This window comes from Saccopteryx bilineata, chromosome 11 (assembly GCF_036850765.1).
Source record: "Saccopteryx bilineata isolate mSacBil1 chromosome 11, mSacBil1_pri_phased_curated, whole genome shotgun sequence".
NCBI classification, from domain to species: Eukaryota; Metazoa; Chordata; class Mammalia; order Chiroptera; family Emballonuridae; genus Saccopteryx; species Saccopteryx bilineata.
The window spans coordinates 75,040,080-75,049,836 of record NC_089500.1 but is presented as its reverse complement, the minus strand read 5'-3'; positions in this window follow the sequence as shown (position 1 = coordinate 75,049,836).

Here is a 9,757-nt window from a genome sequence, read left to right as displayed (position 1 = left end):
CCTTTCACTGAATAAAAAGAAAATATTCATTTTAGAGAGGAGAGGGAGAGAGAAGGGGAGAGGAGCAGGAAGCATCAACTCCCATATGAGCCTTGACCAGGCAAGCCCAGGGTTTCAAAGCATTGATCTCAGCATTCCAGGTCAACACTTTATGCACTATGCCACCACAGGTCAGGCTAGTCCATTTCCTACTAAGTACTGGAAGTTATGTCATGCTTAGCACTGTAATCTTTCATAATACCTTTTACCAGGATTCATTTAGAAAGACAGAGTAACTGAGTAATCAACTTTGTTTTTCAATACCCAATTCAATTCAATGGACATCAGTAAGATGAATGAGATTTTGAATATATGTCCTGTATAGACATTGTCCAGTGACCTCAGGAATAAGAGTTTGCAAACGTCTGCATTTCTTAAGAGCGATTGTCAGCAAATAATTGTTACAGCTTCATAAAACTATTTTAATATTACTGCTCTGTTTCACTCAAGAGTTACTCTAGGGCTCTCTGAACTTCCAAGTACAACATAGAAACGTGGTTTGGTTTTGTTTTTGGGTTTTTTTTAATCTTATTTTTATTAATTTTAATGCAGTGACATTGATAAATCAGGGTACATATGTTCAGAGAAAACACTCCAGATTATTTTGACATTTGATTATGTTGCATACCACTCACCCAAAGTCAAATTGTCTTCTGTCACCTTCTATCTGGTTTTCTTTGTGCCCCTCCCTTCCCCCCACCCCCTCTCTCTCCTTCCTCGCCCCCTCCCCATCCCTCCCCCCTCCCCCGTTACCATCACATTCTTGTCCATGTCTCTGAGTTTATTTATTTATTGTATTTTTCTGAAGTTGGAAACGAGGATACAGTCAGACAGACTCCCACATGTACCCGACCGGGATCTACCCGGCACGCCCACCAGGGGGCAATGCTCTGCCCATCTGGGCGTTGCTCTGTTGCAACCAGAGCCATTCTAGTGCCTGAGGCAGAGGCTATAGAGCCATCCTCAGTGCCCGGGTCAACTTTGTTCCAATGGAACCAACCTTGGCTGCGGGAGGGGAAGAGAGAGACAGAGAGGAAGGAGAGGGGGAGGGGTGGAGAAGCAGATGGGTGCTTCTCCTGTGTGCCCTGGCCAGGAATCGAACCCGGGACTCCTGTACGCCAGGCCGATGCTCTACCACTGAGCCAACCAGCCAAGGCTCTCTGAGTTTTTTAAGTAGCTGAATATATGGGCAAATGTCAGCACCTTGTAAGGAAAAGTGAATTGAAGGCTGTATCCCTTCCTAACTGTACTGAAACTGTGCAAGAATTGATGTGTTTCCCACAGGCTGCCTAAACCTAATTCCGAAGCCCCATTGGCCATCTATTGTTTGTTGCCTAAACCACTTTTTTTAGAGCCATTGCTATTGTTCAAATACTGTTTCCTGCGATGGCTGAGCTCACTTTCTTTGTTTGAACAAAACCTAGTTGGTCAAAGGAGTGGGTGGAATTCTTAAGGTGCATATAATGATTTTATAGACTCCAAGCAAGCTAATTAGTGTTAGGTTTCACCAAAGGAGGGACACACGAGACATGGTGAGTTTTATAAGAAGTGTATTTATGCATCTGGGAGTGGATGGGCTGGGACCCTGGTTGCATCCCAGAGAACTGCAGGAAGGGGGTGTCTGATACAGGAGCTCCTACAGGCATCTGCTGCTGTGAGGTGGGGTGGGGTGTGTGTACCTGACATGCTCAGATTAGCACAGCCTGCTTTGTGGCCTTGGTCCCAGACTGTCTCCCTTTTCCCACCTGCAGGCCCCTCCCATGGGCCTTGCCCCCAGGACACTTCCCAGGTCCTCCTCCTGGGGTGGGGGAGTTGCTTCAGGGGAGGGGGAGGTCGCTGAGGGGGATGTTTAACAGGGAGCTGCCCCAGTGGGAGAGGGCGAGTGAGGGGAGTTTGAGTGTAAAGGGGCCTTGAGTATAAAGGAAGCCCTAGACCAGGGGTCCCCAAACTACGGCCCACGGGCCGCATGCAGCCCCCTGAGGCTATTTATCTGGCCCCCGTCGCACTTCCGGAAGGGGCACTTCTTTCATTGGTGGTCAGTGAGAGGTCGCAAAGCGCAGCGTCGCTCACTCACAGTACTACTTCCAGTGACGTGGGACGCACGCGTCATGGCTCCGGAAGCACGTCATATCACTTGTTACGGCTAGCAGTGACAAATATGGAACTGGACATTGACCATCTCATTAGCCAAAAGCAGGCCCATAGTTCCCATTGAAATACTGGTCAGTTTGTTGATTTAAATATACTTGTTCTTTATTTTAAATACTGCATTTGTTCCCGTTTTGTTTTTTTACTTTAAAATAAGATATATGCAGTGTGCACAGGGATTTGTTCATAGTTTTTTTTATAGTCCGGCCCTCCAACGGTCTGAGGGTCAGTGAACTGGCCCCCTGTGTAAAGAGTTTGGGGACCCCTGCCCTAGACCCAACCTAACAGTTTGAAATGAACTGGTAGGCTAAGGGGAAGAAATTGTAACCGTATCTGTTAAATGTTGACCTTGTGGTGAGCTGTAGGCGCGGCCTGTTCATATTTGTGACCGTCAGCAGCTAAGACACTGCGTTGCACAATAAATAAGTCCTGAATAAAAAACAGACAGGACCCCGTTCTTTGTCTCACAAGAGAGCTCGAGTAGCTTGTTTTTTGAAATATGTTCTGTCTGTTAGTATCACCTGAGACCAGTGGCACCGAAAAGCTGCTTCCGTCCTCAGGAGAAGTGTCAGCGATGGTGAAACCATGTCCTTACCCCACAGTCGTGAGATCGTAACCCTGGGAGAAAAGCAACACATCCTCAATCCCTCGAGGTCTTCGCAATTTTAAAAACGTCACTGAAGCCAGATCACGGAAAATCCAGACGTTCCATTCCTCGGTTGAGTTGGTTTTCAGCAGGACGACGATGTCTGTGAAGCCCGCGCTGCGCAACTACAACAAACACGTTGCTGTATTTACTCTCAGTGTTTTCATAGCCAGTTCCGTAAATCAGCGCATGTTCATTGGATGACTTCACCTCGTTGCAGGGAACCATATTCTGGGGAACTCCTAGGGGAGGTAGGTTTTTCTCAGTAGTTTTCAGAGCCTAGAAAAGTATTCCTAGACAGAATAAATGCTGAATTTTATGGCTGGGCGTAATGTGATAAATGTAGCTGATTTTGTTTCATCTTCCCTCTCGCTGATGTAATTTGTGCCTCCCCTCCGGCTAGTTGTAAAGACTGCGACAGTATGTATTTGTCTAGTGTGCTCTTCCCCGGGCTTGCTGTATTTACTTAGTTTCACTCTTGTTTTTCTCACATCCTGAGGCTCTTCCTTCACGGGCAGCCCAAGGCAGCTCTGAGTCATCTGGTGGCCCGTGCTGGCTCCTCCACTTCTGGTGGTGGCTGAAGGCGTGGGAGACGACGTCACTGTGGAGTGTATGGAGCTTGGGACAAGTAGCGGGAGTTTCTATCAGGAGTCTAAAGTGAATGACTAATGGCGGACACTGGCAAACGCTAGGGTGCCCACTCCTGATGGTGCATCAGCCCACGGGCTTCCTTCAGCCAGGGGACAAGGGACGCTGTCCCTGCGTTCTCCTGGTGGAGCTGACGCCGGAGTTAGCATATTTTTACTATTTTTCTGTTCATGTCCTCGTACAAGCTAGTGTGGCCTGGGGAAGGGAGCCCCTAGCAAAGCTTGTGCCTAAACCCTACAACGTCAGTGACCTTGTTTCTTACACCATCAACTAGAAACTCCCCAGAAAACGTCTCAGTGCCCCTGACGATGCAACGAGATGTTTTCACCAGGACCTGTCTGCCTTTATTTTTAGCTACCTTGTAAATACATCATGCTCATTGACTCCACCGATCAGTCCCTCATCTATTCATCCATTTATTCAAGTCACACCTATTAATATGTATTAATGTTATTAGGTATTTAATGGTTCTGGAGTACCTGCCATTATGTATATAAATGTAATGTTAGCAGCGTGATCCGTCTTCTTCATTATTGTTTAGGATGGAAAAGGTTAACTTACTGAGAAAACCAGGAATGCCCAACTCCCAGAGGACTGGCTGATAGTAATCCCAAAGTCCCAATGAATTGTATTTTTATGCTAATGAGCTATGATAAAAGAAGAAGAGCCCAGGAAATGCCAATGTGTTTAATTTATAAAGATTTTTATAATACTGCCCTTAGAATGTATTTTAGCCCCAACAGCTTTGAAGAATGGAAGTGAAAGTTCACTCAGATGTTCCTCTGGGGAGTCATTAATAACCAAATAGTCTCTATGTGATATTGAATTCCTCTGATAACCGGAACCCACCCTTCCAGTAAGTGAGGCCCCTCTGTTCTATTACGTGAAGATGTGTGAATCTTCGGGTCAAGATGCGTAGAGCAAACCCAGAAAGATATTTTTTTAAGGTACGATAAAAATGAAACTAAGAATCAGAATTTGATGATCTAGTCTTAGCTCTCCCACTGACTGGTCCTGTGAAGCCATTCTTTCCTGATGGTCAGAGTTTTATAACATAGCCAGAGTTGGACTAAATATTTTAAAACTCTCTTGAATTTAACTAAGAGTTTTTGACAATTATATGATATTGTCTTTAATGATGAAAGAGTGTGACAAAGGTTTTAATCCAATCTCTAAGCTTGAACATTCACACAGAATCTAGTGACTATAATTTGATGTTAACGCCATGCTAAACAAGCATTTGAAAAGCTGGCTTCTGCTCTACCCCCATCTGGTTTTCTCAGTACCCAAGGAAAACACGTTTCGCTTAGTTATAATTGCTATTTCTTTTTCAGACCACTAAGTTATCAGAGGATGGAGCTTGATTCTGAGGATATATGGATTGAAGTGGAGTTCTAATCTTGTAAGGATAAAAGTTAACTCCTGTGGCTCTCTTTGAGAGTAATATATTTTTCAGGAACTGTTATTCAGAATATATATAGTATTTTTGGTCAAGATAAAATGTTATTATTAAATCAATATCTTCCTCTGTGCTTTGTGCTCTTCTAGATATTGTACCTACATTCTGATTGACCATAACAAACTGAATTGTATCCTTTCCTTAAAATGCATGTGTGTATGCATATTATATATATTGATAACTGAGAAGGGAACTAAACAGATAATACAATTTAGGGAACTGTAATAAAAAGAAGAGGGGAAAATCAACTCAGATTTTTCAGAAAAGAAGTCCCAAATTATGCCTATAATTATGTGAAAACAGGTAAAAAACAGAATCATAAGAATAAAGCATCATTTTCTGCTGAATTTTGTTTGCAATTGACTGGTAAATATTTTAAACTCATATTTTTTAAATCAAATCCACATTTGAATATTTATTACTCAGACACTGGATCGTCGAGCATAAAAATCGTCAACTCTATCTTGGTTACATAATCATCTCAGCAAAGTTGTTACCATGCATCCATACCTTTTTTGGTCCATTTTAACAAAAAAGTCAAACATGAAAAAGCAAAGCAGACTACAAACAAGAGCCAAATATCTCTAGGGTAAAAAAGAAGGATGTTATTCTTGTATCCGCTTTCTGAGAGACAGGAAATTGAGATGCCTGATTCCTGTTTCTCCTCATCTTCCCTCCAAGTTTTCATATTGTTTTCTCACCCTCAGGATTGGAAAGGTCTTCTGGCATGCTCCAGGCTTGTTTGGATTTGGGATCTCTGCCTCTGTTCTCTGACTGCCTCTCTGATTCCCACTGGACAGGGCTTGATGACTCAGCAGCACCTGGCCTTGCCTTGCCTTGCCTTTGACAGAAAGATTTTAAAGTCGTAGATAGACAGGAACTTGGATGTGGGAGAGACTTGGTTTGTCCAGTACAATCCCTGATTGTGTTTCTAAATCTCTTCCTCAAGATTTATGACGACTTGTCATTGAACTCCTTGTTGTAATACTTTAATTATCAGTATTTCTTGAGTTAAGCCAAAATCTGCCTTTGTTTTCCTTTTAGTCATTGAAGATATTTCTGTTGCCTAAATCACAAATAGGTCCTCTGCACGTGCAGCCACGAAACAGTGGTGTGTGTGCGCGCGTGTGTGCGTGTGTGAAAAAAGAGAGAAAGAGAAAGACTTTGGGTCATTAATTGATTCCACCTTTGATACATTTGATCTTTTTGGCTTTTCATTTTTTATTGAGGGATATAAATTACAGGAATAAAATACACCCAAGCTAACGTAGGGTTCTGTGAGTATTCAGAAATACATAGAGAGTGTGAGCCCCACCGCAGTGAAGAAGCAGAGAAGTTCTGTTACCCAGATACTCCCTCATGCTCCTTGCCAACCAACCCCTCGCTCCGGTCCTAGCCCCTGAGGACAAAGACTCTCTCCTTGACCCAGCTCCTCTGCTCAGGCTCCTCTGAGCTCTCTTCTTGACGAGCCCCCCCCCCCCCCGGTTTCCACGGTCACCCTCGCAGAGTTCCGTTTGAGCGAGAATCGGCTAAGTTAGTTTAGAGAAAATTGTCCCACCTGTCATATCTGCTCACCTCGGCACGCCTTCAGTCAAAATCTTGGGGTGTCAGCTGAGCAAGAAGTCCCCTCCCCTTGATGTCTCCTTTTTGTAATTTTCCATCCACTGACCCACCCCCTCACCCTGCTTCTTGGCTGTCAACCCTTCGTTTTTGTTGTATTTAGAGTTGAATTTGACCTCTCCCCCCACTGTTATGTTTTTGACACTGACGTACATCACAGCAGTCCTGAATAATGCCTTCCTTACCATTTTCACTAGTACCCCAATGATTTATTCCATAATATCACACAGAGGTGACTGTTCTGAGCACTTTGCTTTGAACTCTGACTGCTTTGTGTTTTTTTAAAGCACTCAGACATATACAAATTCTTTATAAATTGTGTGCCCTGAATTCCACGTCATGCCCTAGCCTGCTTTTTCTCTCTACTATGTATTATAAATATATTTTAATAGTCACTGTTCTTACCACCATTGTTACTAGTTATTGATGTGTTCTTGAGCAGAGTTAATTTACTCTTTTATGATTCCATATTCTACTGAATATACTTGTATTCTTCCTTAATTTTATTTTATCTGGTGATATAATCAGCTATTCCCACAGTTAATTCTAATATTAAACTCTAAGCTCTTTGAAGAAAAGACTGCCTATTTCCACCTGACCTGGTGGTGGCGTGGTAGACAAAGCGTCGGATTGGGATGCAGAGGACCCAGGTTCAAAAACTGGAGGTTGCCGGCTTGAGCACGGGCTCGCCACCTTGAGCCCGGACTTGCTGGCTTGAGCGTGGGATCATGGACATGACCCCATGGCCGCTGGCTAGAGCCCAAGGTCGCTGGCTTGAGCAAGGGGTCACTCACTCTGCTGTAGCCCCCTGGTCAAGGCACATATGAGAAAGTAATCAGTGAACAACTAAGGAGCCACAATGAAGAATTGATGCTTCTCATCTCTCTCCCTTTCTGTCTGTCCCTATCTGTCCCTCTCTCTGTCTCTATCATAAACACACACAAAAAAGACTGCCTATTTCCAACTTTGTATCTCACAGGGCACAGCCAAACATGTCATAGTGTTGACTTAGATTCAAAGGGGAGAATTAAGAATAATCTTTTTTTAACCTTATGCTGAAGCCTCTTTAGAACCTTACTCTTAAGGAGGGAATACCACAAGGATATCTTTTCTTTCTATTTTTTAGTGTGTGCGCTCAAGTGAGCAAGAGAGAAAGACAAGGACAGACAGGGATAGAAAGGGGACAGACAGGAGAGGAGAGAGATGAGAAGCATCAACTCATATTTGTGGCACCTTAGTTATTCATTGATTGCTTTCTCAAACGTGCCTTGACTGGGGTGTTCCAGCCAAGCCAGTGACCCTTTGCTCAAGCCAGTGACCCTAGGCTCAAGCCAGCGACCCTGGGCTCAAACCAGCGACCTTGGGCTTAAGCCAGCAACTATGGGGTCATGTTTATAATCCCACACTCAAGCCAGTGAACTTGGCGGTTCGAACCTGGGTCCTCAGAGTCCCAGGCCAACGCTCTATCCATTGTGGCACTGCCTGGGCGGGCTGGGAGGTCTACTATTACGGCATCACAAGAGCGAGTTGGGGCTTCTCCTGCATCCCGGACCAGACCTCTTCAATCTAGTACAGCTTTACAGGACATGGAACTTGGCCTCCGAGAATTTAAGAGTTTATCCAGGTCAATTCAGTGGTTATTAATCTAATTCCAATTGGAATTAACAGAGAATCTTGCAAAATACGTGCAAAATCTTGTCTTATGTATAGTTTTTTGTTTTGAGGGGTTTTTTCTTATTTTTTTTTTTGGCTGGAGATGGCTTACACACACACACACACACACACACACACACACACTAGATTCTCAAAACCCTAAAAGGATGACTGATCTTTATTATCCTCAACATTTTATAATCAATAGATAAACTGGACATTTTTGCTGTTTGCTTGTTTTATTTTGTTTTCCAAATGACTTCATGTTGGCAAGCAAGGCCTCTGGGTAGAAGCAAAGTAATGTCGGGTCTTGCGGTTTGTAATTTAATTCTGTGATGTTTTCATGTCTGTGAATTTTTCATTTCTATAACATCTTCCTAACTGCTTATTTCAAAGAACTATTTCTTTAATGCATGAACTGTGTATACGTGTACTTATTTTTAATCTGGGATGGAATGAGCAGTTTTAATAATTTTAAATAACTGAGAAGCATACTTCAAGGTTAAATTGCTACATGCAAATATCAAATTACGTCTCTGTGCCCCTTTGGAAGGAAGGGTATGTGAGTTCTCAGACTATTCCTGGAGCTCTCGTCTGACATCTCCTGAGACTGAGATCACAGTGGGGTGTCCGGAGCCCAGAGGGCTCAATCTTGCCAACCAGCATTCATGTCTTATCACTGTAAAGCACTCTGGTCTGGGTGGAAATATTTATTATGCAACAATGCTTCGTCAAATGTAGATCGTAATTACAGATTGAAGAAAAGAGGCAGACATTGGGACACTTGGAGCTAAGCTATACGAACGCTTAAAATGTGAATTGCTTAAACAGTTTTCCCAACTTCTCACTTGTCAATCTTAAAAGTAAAAGAAGTGATGAAAAGCATTTGTTTGAGATCAAAGAAGAGGTATTCAGGAAGCACTGATTGAGGCAGAAACCCCAAATCCTGTTTGATTATGAGGGGAAGGCCAGGGATACTTGTGAGGAAGGGGAAGGAAAATAACTCCATGAGTAGAAGGAGGGAGTTTCCATTGGTGCAGAAAACCTAAGCTGTTTGTTAGGTATACGTGGTGGGGCTGATTCGGAGGAATGTCCTTAATTTTCAGTCCTCACTGTCAGGACGTCTCCCTTCCTGTTGGCTTTACACACAGCCACTTAGAATATACACAGTGTTGTCTGGCAAAATCCAAAGGTGATTTTGGCCAGTTCAAATATTCCAGAGGTTCAAGGAGTAAGACATGTAAGGCAGCTTCGCTGAAATGGCTGCCCCGACTCCATTTTAAAATGGCTTCACTTATGTCAAGCTCTCACGCACTTTATTTGCATGTGCATATAGAGCAGTATGTTGTTTAAGATAAATCATGGGGTCAAACTGGAATGTTGAGGTCGCTGGTTCGAAACCCTGGGCTTGCCAGGTCAAGGCACAGATGAGAGTTGATGCTTCCTGCTCCTCCCTGCTTCCTTCTCTTACCTTCTCTCTTTAAAATGAATAAATAAAAATCTTAAAAAAAAAGAAAAAAAGAAAAATCATGTGAGAAGTGTGA